Source organism: Euleptes europaea, chromosome 12 (assembly GCF_029931775.1).
Source record: "Euleptes europaea isolate rEulEur1 chromosome 12, rEulEur1.hap1, whole genome shotgun sequence".
Lineage (NCBI taxonomy): Eukaryota > Metazoa > Chordata > Lepidosauria > Squamata > Sphaerodactylidae > Euleptes > Euleptes europaea.
In genome coordinates, this window is record NC_079323.1 from 14,738,278 (window position 1) to 14,755,174 (window position 16,897).

Genomic DNA, 16,897 nt, shown 5'->3' on the forward strand with positions numbered 1-16,897 from the left:
GAGCTATCAATTACCATTTTGGAGGTTGCTAAGCAACCAAAAGGATTTTGCTGAGCCTGCCAAGTGTTATGAAAAGCAAAGCCATGGGGGAAGGAGGATGGACTTCCAGTCCAAAACAGCCCTGGAAAGGCTTCCATCCTACTTCCCTAATATGGCTAGAGTTACCAGGTCCAAGTTGGGAAATGCCTAAATATTTGGGGGTGGAGCTTGAGGAGTGCAGGGTTTGGAGGGGGAAGGGACTTCAATGGAATATAATGCCTTAGGGTCCACCTTCAAAAGCAGCCATTTTCTCCAGCTGGACTGATCTCTGTCACCTGGGGATCAGTTATAATGGTGGGAGATCTCCAGCATTGTCTATCTGAAATTTCACGGGATAAATGGCTGATGAAGCCTTTTAGCAAAACATGTTAGAAGTTATCTAGATCCCACATTCCTTGGATTTCCTTATCTCTACCCTCATTATATTGTTTTTGGCAAAACCATAATTGATATTCCTTCGCTGGATATCATATACTGGGTATGATTAGCCAGTTTTGGCTAGACCAAGATTGACGTTCTTCTGGATGACATCAAGTACTGCGCATGACCAGCCTGCGAAAGCGAGCTGGGTTGTTTTTCCTAGGGCTGTTGAAAAAAAATTCAGTAAAATTCGGATTCGGCAAAATTCAGCCCATTTTGATTCGGGCCGTGCTGAAGTCCGAACTCCCCCACTACTATATTAGGGACGCTTACTGCTAGCTGCATATAATGGGATTTTGTTTCAAAGATCGAAAATCTTATATAAATCCAGTACATCTCTAGCTGGAAACAGGAAGTACTGATCAAACTGCCTTGGAACTGGGGATCTCTAGGGAGAAAGTGGGTTATCTGGATCTCCCTGATCTTGTTGCTAAGATCTCTTGCAAACAGAGCATCCATTCCTAACACAACTGGCTTAGAAGGGGTTGGAACACTTTAAAATGAGAGCAACTTCAGCAGTTTATTCCAGACGCTGCTCAATCCTGCTAGTATTTAGAGATATCAAATAGAAATATTATACATCTTTGCAAAATATATAGCCCACTAAATAATTTATCAGACTGTCTCTAGAGAGATAAGCTTCACTAAAGACACAGAATTAATCACGGCACTCGCAGTGTTTGCCTGATGGTTAAGAAATGAAAAACTGTAAATTCCCCCCACCCTAAAAACCTATTTTGAGTTCTCCCAGCGTGTTATTAATAGAAATTTTGTGGTATCAAAATACAAATACAGGCAGAACAATGGATTTGTGATCTGCTTTAGAACTCAGCAGTATTTTTAAATCTATCTATTGCACAATTCAGTAAAAAATATTTTTTTGCCTGGAGGTTATGCTCGTGACACAATTTCCCTCCTCCCCAAACCCGTTAACAGCCATTGATCAGCCAAATTCTTGCCCAGGAGTCTCCAGGCTACGATTTGTTAAAATAATCCATCCTCCTGGAACATAGTGATACTCTTGTAAATGGTAAGTAATTCATTAGATGTCACCATTATAGCCCCTGGAAGGATGAAAACTCATATGGCCAGTTATTTTCCTCCGTTTACTCATTAAAAAACAAAACAAAAACCTGCTAGCGTAAGCTGTCATGCCCTAGTCCTTCTACAGGCAAAGGTGGTTTAAACAAGTGAGGGATGGCAGTAGGGAGTTCCACCAGCCTGTTGTTCTTGTTGATATATTAGCTGACCACTGTTGGAAGCAGAAGTCTGAGCTGGGCTCTTCTGTCATTTATGAAGGCTACATAGGGAGTAGGGGAGGGAAGGGAGCGTCGTATAGCATGATCTCATCAGACCTTGGAAGCTAACCAGGGTCAGTACTTGGAAGGGAGACCACCAAGGAAGACTCTGCAGAGGAAGGCAATGGCAAAGCACCTCTGCTTCTCACTTGCATAGAGTCCAATCTCCAAAGCGGCCATTTTCTCCAGGTGAGCTGATCTCTATTGGCTGGAGATCAGAAGGGCAGCTCCAGCTAGTACCTGGAGGTTACTACAAAATCAGCACACCTATGTTAAGACCAGGAACCTTAAGTGAAGGATTTGCACCAGCATTGTAAGCAGCATGCTACATTGAAGGAGATGGAACTGATGAAGTTGGAGGACAAAATGAGTCAAATCTAAAAGACAGTTTTCCTGCTGGCTTGCTTTCCTGTTGGCTACATGCTGGCCGGTGCTCCGGAATTTGACATGAAGCACTTCAGGAAGACGCGCAGTGAAATTACACATCTCCTTGGGACTTTGCTTGACTGTATGCACTACGTCTTGGAAGTCACTTTCTGTATGCTTTGTTCAGCTCTGTTTTTGTAATACCATATCAGGATTTATAATAGACAGTACTATGTCTTGGAAAATGTAAATTTGTCGTAGATTTATACATGTGGTATGATGAGACATTGAGGCATTGTTATGCGCACGTTATTTCATTCATTTTGAATAGCACAACCATTGTTGTATTACTCTTATTATACCTTGTATAGTGCATTGTTTTGGGTCAACCTATGTATTGTTTGGATTCAGTACCTGGAGGTTGGCAAACTTAGCTGCAGAACAGACTTGTTTCCATAAAGCTTGTTGATTTATTGCCAGGGAGAAGCAGGGACCAGTAGGGCAATTAAAAAAAAACCAAAACCAGTTTTTATTGGCTATTTCCCCGTTTTTCTATTTCATTGCAAATGGACAGAAAGCTAAATCTGTTCCAAACCTTTATTATGCATTCAAAATACAACTTGCTTGAGGTTGATTAAAACACAAGGCTGCACTCTGCTGAACATGAACCAGCAACTCTTTCATCTTGTTTCAATAATAAAATGAAATTGTAAGCCCAACTTTTGATTAAAGAAGTATTATTATGCCAAGTGGCAACGATTTCTGTTAATTAGTTTTACTTAGGTTCTGTGATTTCTGATCTCAGAGTATTAGATATTGACAGAATTAATAGATTCGTCACCGCATCCAACAGGCAAAAATGCAAATAGGTGTTATTTTAAAAAATAGGCTTCATCGATTTATGCGCGTACACTTGGCTAATCAGTCCTCTGCTAAGTTTATCATACATGTATGTATCTAGTACCCAAAAGTCATCTGAGTAAACTAATTCAACAATTTTAAAGGTTTTTTTTTTAAGTAGAATAGTTTAGACTTTTTTAAATCACTATAAACGGAATTTTAGTTTGTGAAAATAAATTTTTTGTTTGTTTAAACCAGTGGTCCCCAAAGTGGGCAGTACCACCCCTTGGGGGGCGGTGGTATTACCTAGGGAGCACTAAGAGGCAAGGAAGCAGCAGGGGGGGGCACCAGAGGTGGGGCCCCTTCAACTGTGGTGTTCACTAATTTAAAATAGATCAAGCTATGGCACCATGCTGACAGATTTGGTGGAAACTATCAGAATTTTTTTCTTTCAGACTTTGAAGAGCTGGTACCACTGGATCAAGTTCATCAGTTTTGTTGAATAAATTTCAACTAAAATGTTTTAATTTGATTTAGAATAGATGTGCAATTAATTGTTACTGTTTTGAAATTGTTATAATCTTCTTTAGTGAATTTTCTGAATAATGCTTTTTATAGGATAGGGTAGGGGGCGCTGGGGTTGAGTTTGTGGAACCAAGGGGATGGTAGCCCCAAAGGTTTGGGAACCACTGGTTTAAACAAAGGTCAAAACCGCATGGTCGCTTTATTCCCTGTTTCAGCCAGGATTCAGCCAGGATCAACGCACGTTCGGCGAAAATGCATGTGTTCGATCCTGGCTGAATCCTGGCTGAAACAAGGAATAAAGGAGGCTAAAGCAACATGTGTTTTCGCCCAAAGTAAAGCACTAGTAGGATTTGGGTAACTGTATTAATCCAGCAAAAGAGATTCAGCACTGAAGTTATGCTTACATATCAAGAACAGATATACTTCAACAGTGTCATTTGAGCCACATAGGAGCATTTAATGAAATCTATGCTGTTTAGGCCCTAAGCAGTCCGGAAGCACAACACATGGAGATCAGATTTAGAGCTGCCACTTTCCTGCTGCTGCTCCTGTGGCTGACAGAAGAAAATTAATGTTAAAAAATATCTGGAGCTGGTGTGACTTCACTTCCAGGGGAAACCCAGAAGTTATGTCAGTCTGCTCTAGGAATTGCCAGAAATTCTATAGTTTTACCATAGAGTTTCTGGCAATTCCTAGAGAGGCGAAGCCTCTTCCGGGTTTTCCCAAACATGCCCCATGTCTCTATCCTGTATTCCCACTGGTTGCCAGGCTATTCTAGGTAACCTTAATCAGACATGATGAATAGGGTTGCCAACCTCCAGGTACTAGCTGGCGCTTTCCTGCTGTTACAACTGATCTCCAGCCAACAGAGATCAGTTCACCTGGAGAAAATGGCCACTTTGGCAATTGGGCTCTATGGTATTGAAATCCCTCCACTCCCCCAAACCCTGCCCTCCTCAAGCTCTGCCCCAAAAGTCTCCAGGTATTTCCTAACCTGGAGCTGGCAACCCTGATAATGAGGGGCCACTGAATGTGCTCCTACCCCCCTCCTCCTCCTCTTGTAGAATTGCACACACTGTGTGACCATCTGCCCAGGGCTTTTAATGTCATCATTTATAATCCGCCTTCCTCTCTGAGATGTGGTTACAAAACTTTTAAAAATAATGCAATCAAAACAATATTATACATAGAATAAAGAGGTTGCTTATTTTTTCCCACAGGCATTAAAATTACAGCATATTCCCTTTATAAAAGTGACCTCCTGAACTATTCCATTTTACACATTCTGCAGAACAATGAAAGTAAGGGAGAACTTGTCAGGCAAGCCATTCCATTCAGTGGGGGGCCACAATACGGAACGCTTGGGTACAAGCAGCTGTTGTTCTCACCCTTTGCGGGATGAATTGTAGAATCATGGAAGAGGCCATGCAAGCTATCTAGTCCAACCCCCTGCTTAATGCAGGATCAGCTTAGAGAGCATCCCTGACAAGTGCTTGTCCAGCCTCTGCTTAAAGACTGACAGTGATGGGGATGGAGCATCTTCAAAAGACGTTGCTCAAATGAGCAATGTTGTCACAGGGGAACATATCAAGAGAGGTGATAAGTAGGGTTGCCAACCTCCAGGTGGTGGCTGGGAATCTCCTGCTATTACAACTGATCTCCAGGCGAGAGAGATCAATTCCCCTGGAGAAAATGGCCGCTTTGGCAATTGGGCTGTATGACATGGAAGTCCCTCCCCTCTCCAATCCTCACCCTCCTCAGGCTCCACCCCCAAAACCTCCAGGAATTTCCCAACCTGGAGCTGCCAACCCTAGAGATGACAAATTGATAGCCAAGGTGGATTTAAGCCACAAAGAAGAGCAATCCTAAGCACAGACCCTACAATACTCTACTTACATGGAGGCATAAAGCCGAGACATAAGGAAGCAGATGCCATCCATTTCAGGCTGTGCCGTTCCATAAATATATTGCTTATAAACTCTTGCAGATTTAACTAGCATCCATCCAACTGTTAGGATTTGTTTTCCTCTCTAGACATTAGTGTGAATCACAACGGACTGCTTCCTTCTAATTGTGACTTTTAAGATTCAGCCATGTTTAACATAATGCTTTTACGGACGGCGCTGAGATAGAGTTGACTGAATAACTCATGTGCTCACCACAGCAGGTGGTCTTCCCTCGGTTTTGTTAGATCATATATTCCAATCAGTTAGAATGAAATTTACAACCCCTGCTGTCTTCGATGTAAAATAGCTCGCAATCAGTTTGCCTTAATGAAATTAGAGCTGAACTTGGTGACCAGAGGCGGGGGAGCGCTTTGATGCTTTCTAGCATGTGTAATGGAATGCAAGTGTTATGAGCAAAACACTTTACAAGCCAACACAGAACTTTCATAGAATCATAGAGTTTGAAGGGACCACCAGGGTCATCTAGTCCAACCCCCTGCACAATGCAGGAAACTCACAACTACCTCCCCCCCACACACCCAGTGACCCCTACTCCATGCCCAGAAGATGGCCAAGATGGTCTCCCTCTCATGAACTGCCTAAGGTCATAGAATCAGCATTGCTGACAGATGGCCATCTAGCCTCTGCTTAAAAACCTCCAGGGAAGGAGCGCTCACCACCTCCCGAGGAAGCCTGTTCCACTGAGGAACCGCTCTAACTGTTAGAAAATTATTCCTTATGTCTAGACAGAAACTCTTTCAGAACTCTGAAGAAAGATTTAAAGTGATATTTTTTTCCCTTGTTCAGTTCATCGACCAGCTACGAAAAGTTTAGTTATCTTATAATGAAGATCCAAAGATTTCATTTCAAAGCGATGTTTTGCTAGGCTTGCCAACCTCCAGGTGGGGCCTAGTGATCTCCCGGAATTATAACTGATCTCCAGGTGACAGATTAATTCTTCTTGAGAAAATGACTGCTTTGGAGGGTGGACTGTATGGTATTATTCCCTGCTGACCTCCCTCCCCTCCCCAAACCCCACCCTCCCCAGGCTTCACCCACAAAAGTTTCAGTACTTTCCCAACCCAGAATTGGTAACCCTATGTTTTGCAAATACTTTGCAGAATTATGTCCCCTGTGTGTTCAATTGTGTTGCCAGATAATCAGTCATTCAGACAAAAGCCCTATTCACAAGTGGTTGACCTGTATCGGGATGTTTATTATTTGCAGGCTACTTCAGCTGTAGAAAAACATGTAATAATCCAAATCTAAATTGCTGTTGAGACATAAGTCCATGTTGGCTTTCTATTGAAATGAGTAGCCTTTATGAACATTTAGCCTTAGCTAGATTGTCTTCAGGCTTTGGAAGGAAAGCCTCTGCACATAGACCACACAGATATCTTGCATTCCCATAAAGTCCCTGTTTGCATTGTAAAAATCCACAGCTTTATATTGCCCAAAGATTTCGCACATAGCTCCAGGCCTCACTGAGTTATTTATATACTCACACACCCTTAATGGCTCTGATCCTTAAAATGTTTTAATGGTTTAAATGCTATGGCTTAGATCCTATGGTGTTGTTCCACTTGTGCTTTTACTACTGTAGATCTTACCGCTTTTACCAATGGATTTTCATTGCTGGTGTCCCGCAAGAGCTTAGTGGATTTTGTACTCTGTGGCTTTCCAGCATGATGTAGTGGTTAAGAGCGGTGGTTTGGAGTGGTGAACTCTATTCCCCACTCCTACACATAAGGCCAGCTGGGTGACCTTGGGCTAGTCACAGCTGTCTCAGGCCCACCTACCTCACAGGGTGTCTGTTGTGTGGGAGGGGGGAAATGGTAAGACGGTTTGATTCTCCCTTAAATAGTAGAGAAAGTCAGCATATAAAACCAGCTCTTCTTTATCTTCTTCTTCTTCTCCCCCCGCCCCCATGCTCAAGAGACTGTGCAAGCAGAAGCAGTATCTTTAGTGCTTACAGAAACAATAGCCCTAATGCAAAAGATTCCTTATGTGGAAATAAAGCACACAAATGGAACTATGGTCAGGATTCAAGCATAGGATCCAAGCAAATTGATTTCACTGAGGCTTTGCTGTTCGAGCTCAAGTTTGAATCAAGGACAAAAAAGACCATGGATGGGACTGAACAAGCCTTCTAAGGACTTGTCTCCCTATCCAACCCCACCCAAGGGGGATTTCCAGGTCTGATTTGCCATAGCACACCATGACGTCCTCCATAAGCCCTGCCTGAAGAACATTTGGATTGGGTCTGGGTGATGTGATGGGAGGGGGCAAAACTCTCCCACAGTTCATAGACATACAGCTGATCTTTATGTTGAACTTTGAAGTAAGTGCAATCGGGCCATATGTGTCGGCTTGGCATCACATTGATCCCGATACTTGACAAATGAATCTGATCCCGGTGTAGCAGCGGGTGCAAGACAGCACACAGTTCTCTTTCCTTTGCTGCTTGGTTGAATCTGTACAGTTATTCTATAGCTCCTAGACACAATGTGTTTCTCGCTACATGGCATTAGCCTCTCCATTTGTCTCCCCGTCCTAGTTGTCTGCTACAATCTTTGTAAATGTTGTCCCGAGAACCACGTGGAATGCAGCTAAGAAGCTTAAGATGTAAACTCCAAGAACAAAATATTGTATTTCTTTGCTGCTATGGTTCCTGTAGTGTGGCCACCAAATATTTTTCTACTGAGAAATATGAGTAGGGGTGAGCACATCTTTTTTGGTCCGTCCTGTTGGAAAGTGCCATCAAGTTCCAACTGACTTATGGTGACCCTGTAGGGTTTTCAAGGCAAGAGACAATCAGAGGTGATTTGCCTTTGCCTTCTTCTGTGTAGCAGCCCTAGACATCCTTGGTAATCTCCCATTCACGTACTAACTGGTGGGGCCTAGATTGGCGTAGCCTGAGCCATCCAGGTCAGAGCCCATTCTGTTATTTGTCCTTAATTTCTCTTTTAGTGCTACTGCAACACAAAAAAGCTCAGTCTAGATGGAATTTTATACATGCTTACATCCAGAGGTATTTTCTATGCAGTATTTTTACTGATGCATGCATATGCTTCTCTGCAACACAAACACACAACAGAATATACAAATATTTAAACTCAAGTTCACAACAAAGGTACCTACGCAGAGCAAGAGATAGCAGCTTTGTCCTTAATGGTAACACTTAATGGGGAGGGGCCATGGCTCAGCAGTAGAGCCTCTGCTTGGCGTGCAGAAGGTCACAGGTTCAATCCCCAGCCCTTCCAGTTAAAGGGACTAGGCAAGGAGGTGATGGGAAAGACCCCTGCCCAAGACCCTGGAGAGCAGCTGCCTGTCTGAGTAGACAATACTGACTTTGATCAACCAAGGGTCTGATTCAGTATAAGGCAGCTTCATGTGTTCATTGTCTCCCCAAGTACTCAAGAAGGCACTCACTTATGGGCATGTCCTTCTGTAGGCATAGGCCTACGAGCTGCATGTATGGAAGGTAGGGTTGCCAGCTCTGTGTTTGGAGAAAACTGGCGATTTTGGGGGTGGAGCCTGGGGAGGGCAGGGTTTGGGGAGGGGATGAGCCTCAGTGAGGTATAATGCCATAGAATCCACCCTCCAAAGCAGCCATTTTCTCCAGGGAAACTGACCTTGGTTGCCTGCATATCAGTGATAATAGTTGTAGATTGCCAGGTGCCACCTTAGGGTTGCCAGGTCCCTCTTCACCACCGGCAGGAGGTTTTGGGGTGGAGCCTGAGGAGGGAGGGGTTTGGGGAGGGGAGGGACTTCAATGCCATAGAGTCCAATTGCCAAAGAGGCCATTTTCTCCAGGTGAACTGATCTCTATTGCCTGGAGATCGGTTGTAATAGCAGGAGATCTCCAGCTAGTACCTGGAGGTTGGCAACCCTCATAGTCAAGTTTATTTAAAACAGTCATAGACCAGAATATAAATAAGAACACAATTAATCCATAAGTAAAATAGCTTACATACTACCAATATACATCTTATTAAAATACGAATTTACATAAGGCATCTTTATACGCCACTCCGCCTTTTCTTAATTTTAAGAACCAGCCAACCAAATTTGGCAACTTTACAGGTAATCTCCTGCTGCTTAACCCCTAATAGAAGTAACTGGATTGTGCCCTGAATTTGTTCTTAGCGCTGAACACTGTTTGAAGAGTGGAAATCAGTAGAGGGGCAAACATTTTAGTTTGTTGAAATCTTGTTTTAAAATGTGACCTGATCACAGCAGCAGGATTATGTTCTCAGGATGACCTTTATGGAAAAACAGCATTAGATAGTTGCAGTACAATTTAAAACAGATATCACTTTGCCTTAATTAGACGTTAGTTCAGATATGCTATGTCCTCTCCATTATTTTTCTTTCACTTTTAGCCTTTTGATTGTACTTTGTACATCTCATTTTGGATCCTCCCCCACCCCCATTCTTTTAGCTGTACTTTTTCATCCTCACATTTTGTGTAAGCCACAGAAGTGATAAAGAGCATAAATTAGATCATGGTGGAAAGCGCCTTTCATTTCAAATGTGTGTTTATTTAATATTTAATGTTAAACACTGTTATGTCAGAATTAACACTTCAGACATTTCCTGTATGCTCACACATTTCCATATTCGCAGGCGGATGCACAGGGCTTTCTAATTTGCTGTTCAGACAATGGGGACTTTATATCAAACTCTTGACATATCTCTTAATTATATGCCACGTTGAAGATTCTCTAATGTTGTTTATTACGCCTATGTGGACCATTTACTGAGAAGGAACTTGATGTTTTGGAGATAAATTAACTCTACTGTGTTGTGTTCATATAGTGTTCAAAACGTTCTTTTGCAGGGCTTCTGACAGTCTAATATGTGTGGACATGTCTTCATAATGGGTTTCACTGATAACATTAATCAAACAAATTTGATCAATTTGCAGAGGCCAATTTTAATCAGCAATTGTAACTTTTAATTGGTGGGATTCAGAGTCATGACTACCCTTAGTTATTGTTTGAAACTACTTGTTACTTTACAAAATTTATGTGCCGTCTCGTTGGAGACCTGCCTGAGGCAGATCACAAAATAAAACACAGTAAAATCATAAAAGAGCATAAAACCATTAAAATTACAAAACCCTAAAACCATTTTTGTTTGTTTTTAAAATATATTTTATTCAATTGTTACTGTAATGCAGACGAAAATAGACTATATACCTTTCTTAACAGTGAGTAATTTCTTTTTTATTTTTAAAATAGCAAGTTATCTCACACCTTCTTGCCTAGTCCCTTTAACTGGAGATGCCGGGGATTGAACCTGGGACCTTCTGCATGTGAAGCAGATGCTCTACCACTGAGCCACAGCCCCTCCCCTACTTACTTACTTAAAGGATTCTGTTGTTAACGTTCTATTCACGTTCCCTCTGATCTGGCTTGATTTCCTTCCTAATGTGCCATGTAACATACATCTATTTTGTTTGTCAAATATATGCTCAGAGGCATATAGCTATATCAAAAAGTAGGGTTGCAGTAGTGAATTCCACAAGCTTACTTTGAGGAGTCCAGGCATTTCCTTTCGCCAGCTATTTTACTCATGACTGCCTAGGCATGAAAAACCTCCACATTCTGGCAAATGGTTGCCCATGTGGAACTTCCACGGCTGCCAAGCAATTGAGTATTTTCACGTCTGTGTTAAAGACTTGATTATTCATGATGGATGAGATGTTTACAGGGAGATAATAATTAGCGAATGATTTCTGAGAGCTTTTGTCCAGTCCAATTTGTCCGGGCTTGATGGAGGAATCAATAGCGCTGACCACGATAATTGCATAAATTAGAGCTAGCTCAAATAACACACACATTTGCATTTTCCTTTGGTGCGGCTGGAATAAGCGCCTGTCATTGACAAAGTGGGTACCAAGACCGGGGGACTCTGCCGAGCAACAGCTTTTAAATTTCGATTGTTTCGCGTGTTTCAATGTGTACGGCACGGCTTGGAAAACAGAACGAGACCTACAAGTGTCTCTGATGATGATGACAGATTCATTGGTAATAAATAAATTATGTCTGGGATGCTGTTAGAATTCCAGATCTGTTGTTTAGCATTGCTACTGCTGACCGCTAATGGTATAATACAGTCACTTTGGGCTGGGAAGGAAGACCAGAGCTACAACCCTGTTCAACTGTTGTGATTTTGAAGGTCCAATTTTAAATAAAAAGACAGCATGTTACCCACCATCCTCCCAATACGCATGACTGCCCTTTTGTGTAAATAGGGCAATCTGCATCTTTTCCAGCGTTGGCATGTGTGAAGTCAGTATTGTCTACTCACACCAGCAGCAGCTCTCCAGGATCTCAGGTAGAGGTCTTTCACATCACCTACTTGCTTAGTCCCTTTAACTGGAGATACCAGGGATTGCACCTGGGACCTTCTGCCTGTTAAGCAGATGCTCTACCACTGAGCCACAGTCCCTCCCATTCTATAATTTAGGAGAGGAATCTATATAGCCAGTGTTCTGCTGGGCTACGTGGAGATGTGATAGATTGAACCTGGGACCTGCTGCATGCCAAGCAGAAGCTCTACTTCGGAGCCACTGCCCCTCCCATTCTATATCCTACCCTTAGGTAGAAACTTGGAAAGACATACTGCCTCTTCCTCCTCAGTTTTGCAACCACAAGTGCTTCATCTCAAGAGGTACCTGAATACAGACATGAAAGCTCCTAGATCTGATCCCAGCCAGTCCTGGAAGGATGATGAAGAAGAGTTGGTTTTTATATGCCGACTTTCTTCCCCTAAGGAAGACTCAAACTGGCTTACAGTCACATTCCCTTCCCCTCCCCACAGCAGACACCCTGTGAGGTAGGTGGGGCTGAGAGAGCTATTAAGAGAGCTGTGACTGGCCCAAGCTCACCCAACTGGCTTTGTGTGTAGGAGTGGAGAAACCAAACTGGTTCACCAGATTAGCATCTGCCGCTTATGTGGAGGAGTGGGGGAATTAAACCCGGTTCTCCAGATCAGACTCCACCGCTCCAAACCACCCCTCTTAACCACTATGCCACACTGGCTCTCGGTACCCTGGGATCAATGGTGAGCCATGAGGTTTCGTACGTTCTGAAAACGGCTTGCCTGAGTGCTGATCCTCTTATCATTTGACATTTCAGTCTACAAAGCCCTTGCGACTGAGGCAAATTTGAATTCAGAGTGCAGTTCCTGAAATCTTTCTTTTTAAACAACTCTTTCTTTACTCCCTGCAGGACGCCTCCGGGCACGGCTTTGCCAATCGCATGGCGGTCCCTTTCGCACTTCCCTTTGCAAGCCATTTCCCGTTAAATTGTGTACTCCTCTCAAGGCGTACTGCTCCAGTCCCCGATTCTCCGGCTTCCTAACTAGAATGTCATTATCAGAATCACAAGGACGTTTCAACGACCACCGTGCTTCTAGAAAGCCACATGGTGGAATGCCCAAACAGACATAAACAGCATTAATGGTTTTGTGTTTCATAATGCCGGTAATAACTGGAAAGTCACAGCTCCAGTGACAAAACACAATCCTGGTTTGCAGATGTTGGAATGGCCGTCACAGCCGTCACTTGGTCCCCTCCGCATGGAGATAGAACCAATATTTGTTGTTATTTTTTTATTGAGAATTGATAGTGAGCCACTATTAAACTAATCTCCTCCGTGTATGGCTTCCTCTCTCTTCCCCCCACCCCTTATTTGATTTGCAGTAAGTGGAGCGCCTTAGAGGTTTTGAGCACAGCAAAGCAAAAGTTTGCCAAACAAGTCCGAGCCACTAGCACAGTTAATTTGTTTTTTGCTGAGTTGATTTCTTAGTATTGATTTTTCTATCTGGGCAATACGTAGCCAGGAGCGAGAATTATTTGCAGCTGAGAGCATTTGTTTTATTTTGTTTATTTTAGTGGGGACAGATTGCGTGTGAATATTTATAGCTCAGATGGGGAAAAAGTGGGGCAGAGCAGACCAAAAAGGAGGACAAGTACTTTGGCCCTGTAGAAAGCTCAGTGTTCTCTCTGGCCTCTGTCTGAAAGAGTAGATTAAATAAAACTTCTTAGAGGATATTTCTTGGATGTTGAATACAAGAAGCTTCTTTACAGAGTCAGACAATGGGTCTTTAAGGGTCAGTATTTACCAGCAGTGATTTCAAATTTGACCTGGAAATCTCCTTTCCAATTTCACTTGTCCCTTGTGTCCCCCGTGAGTTTTTGCACCACCCTGTTTCCTCCCACTGAATGTTTCCTATAAAATATGCACCGTTGCAATAACTCTGTCTGATATGCATTTTACTAGATTATTATATGCATACTACTAGAACATGGGGTCATCTGCTAAAGCTGGAGGGTGAGAGATTCAAAACAGATAAAAGGAAGTATTTTTTCACACAACACATAGTTAAACTGTGGAACTCCCCGCCCCAGGATGTGGTGATGCCAGCTTGGAGGGCTTTAAGAGGGGAGTGGACATATTCATGGAGGAAAGGAGTATTCATGGCTATTAGTTAGAATGGATACTAGTCATGCTGCATACCTATTCTCTCTAGTATCAGAGGAGCATGCCTATTATTTTGGGTGCGGTAGAACACAGGCAGGATGGTGCTGCTGCAGTCGTCTTGTTAGTGGCTTCCTAGAGGCACCTGGTTGGCCACTGTGTGAACAGACTGCTGGACTTGATGGGCCGTGGTCTGATCCAGCAGGGCCTTTCTTATGTTCTTACACATATATAGGGTTGTCAGGTGGGTGGTTTTGGCGGGCAATTGCCCACCAATCTGCCTATCTGCTCCAGGCGGGCGTGCAATCACATCACTTCTGGCGACCTGGTGCTTCCAGGGGTAAACCCAGAAGTGACATCATCATGTGTGCGGGGCCACCCCACCCCCACCCCCACCCCCTAAAACTTCCCACCAATCAAGAGAGGGGACTTGGCAACCCTACACATAGAAGGGATGTGCATTGTACATATAAATATGTTTGGAGGAGGGGTGAATGATATATGCTGAACTGAGTTCCTCCGAGGAGCGGCAGGATAAAAACAACAATGTTTTAATAAATAAATGCTATCAACTGTATATAAAAACCATACAGCAAGCATATAGAATACAAATGAATAAGCTACAAAACACTGTGAAATGTGGAGAATGAGCTGTTAGCAAAATAATAATCCAGTGTACAAAGAACGGTTCAAACATTCCTATTCACCAGAGGAATCAAACTATCATATTTTTGTCCCGCCCTTCCTCCAAGCCTACATGGTTTTCTTCTCTTCCATTTTATCCACACAACAAAGACTGTGCAAGATCCCCTGTGAATGTGCTTTGTGCAAAATAACCACTATTGTGGAGAAGGGAATTTCTTTTTTTCTGAAGTTCACGTATTTAGACATAGCCATTGATCTCTCTTATTCTCTTTCTTCAAGTGGGGTTTCTCTTTCATTTCTCTCTGAAATCAATGGGCTGTTGTTCTAAATCCAGCCCTTGAGGTTGTTTTATGTTACATACCACAGGGTGTTGCTCCAGCAGGAGGACTGGAAGATTTGGGAAGACACGGCCTGCCTCTGAGCATCCACGGAGTGGAAATTTCTGCAGTTTTGCAGAGCTTCCCTTCCTGCCTCTCCTGGCTTTGAATTTATCTTTTGATCAAAAAGGACTTGATTAGAAACAGACTCCAAATTCCTAAAAAGAGTAAAAGAAATGGATTTCAGGGAGAAACTCAGTAAAGAGGAATTCAGAGTGGGAATTTAACAACACTAATATATATTTTAAATTTACTTATCTATTTACTTCATTTATACTCCCACCTTTTTCCCCAATGGGGACCCAAAGTGATTTACATTGTTCTTTTCTCCTCCTTTTTATCCTCACAACAACCCTGTGCGGTAGGTTAGGCTGAGAGTCTGTGACTTGCCCAAGGTCACACAGTGAGCTTTCATGGCAGAGTGGGGATTTGAACCTGGGTCTCCCATAGGTTTGCCAACCTCCAAGTGGTGGCTGGACATCTTCTCAAATTATAACTGATCTCCAGGCAACAGAGTTCAGTTCACCTGGAGAAAAGGAGCCATAAAAGGTAAAGGTAAAGATCCCCAATGCAAGCACCGGGTCATTCCTGACCCATGGGGTGACGTCACATCCCGACGTTTACTAGGCAGACTTTATTTACGGAGTGGTTTGCCGGTGCCTTCCCCAGTCACCTTCCCTTTACCCCCAGCAAGCTAGGTACCGTATATACTTGGGTATAAGCCGACCCCCCCAAATTTGAGGCGCGTGGGCGGTGGCGGCCCGGCCTGCAGGGGCCTCCTGCCAGCCCAGGAAGGCCGCTGCCGGCCGGGGAAAGGTGCGCGGGCCCGGGGGCGATGGCGGCGGTGATGGCGGTAAGTTCCCCCCTCCCTCCTCCCTCCTCCCTCCTCCCCCCTCTACCATATTGAGCCGCGTATAAGCCGAGTTCGGCTTTTTCAACTCGGCTTATACGCGAGTATATACGGTACTCATTTCACCGACCTCAGAAGGATGGAAGGCTGAGTCAACCTTGAGCCGGCTACCTGAAACCGACTTCCGTCGGGATCGAACTCAGGTTGTGAGCAGAGCTTGGAACGCAGTACTGCAGCTTACCCCTCTGCGCCACGGGGCTCATAAAGGAGCCATAGAGTCCACCTTTTCTCCAAGGTCGGACGTCGGCAGCGACTCCAAGTATGAGAGCCCCCCCCCTTTAGAGTTCACCTGGAGAAAAGGTGGGCTCTATGGCATTGAAGTCCCTCCCCTCCCAAACCCCACCCTCCTCAGGCTCCACCACAAAACCTCCAGGTATTTCCCAACTTGGAGTTGGCAAACCTCGTCTCCCAGATCTTAGTCTAACACTCTAACTACTGCATCACACTCTCAATATATAAGAGTGGGAATTTGAACCTGAACCTCTACACTAGTAGTAGTACAACACTCTGGCCATTACTTCATGCTGGCTGTATATGTGATCGAAGACTGCCCATCAGGAGCTACTGACCGACCATATTCTGCAATAAAATGGTGAAGTACAGAGTTGCTTAGTGAAGTTGCCGCTGGAGATGCTGACGGAGTTTCTACTCCTGTGGCTAGGACTGTGGGCTTTAAGCAGCTTGGAAAACCAGTGTTAAAAGCGAGGCAAGCTGCTGCCCAGCTGTTAATTTTATCTTTGGCTTGAATTATAAAGTTGATCCAGAGAAGAGTTCCCTCCCTCCTCCTCTTCTCCTTTTTTCTCTCTCACCCAACCTTAACTTATCTTCTCTGTTGATGGAAGTCCGCTAAGAGGACAGAATTCTTTCTTTATCCCTCTACTTTCTCTCCCCTCCCCACCAGTATGTTCTGTGAATTGGACTTCCCAATTGGTGTTAAGTATCAAGCAATCTGGGAACTGTCTTCCCAGAATGCACCATACTCTGCCTTCTCTGCCAAGTGTTTTCTGAGAAACGTAGTTCCCAGAAGGGCTGGCATTAA

The 16,897-nt window shown here is 43.7% G+C and overlaps 1 protein-coding gene and 1 non-coding gene across 2 annotated transcripts in view; one reads left to right on the forward strand and one right to left on the reverse strand.

Annotated features, from left to right (window-relative positions):
* CNTN5 (contactin 5) overlaps nucleotides 1-16,897 on the forward strand; it is a 368,571-nt gene that overhangs the window by 20,204 nt on the left and 331,470 nt on the right. The window lies entirely within an intron of this gene.
* On the reverse strand, nucleotides 10,718-10,789 carry TRNAV-CAC (transfer RNA valine (anticodon CAC)). The gene has a single exon. It is a non-coding gene; the product is annotated as a tRNA-Val (tRNA).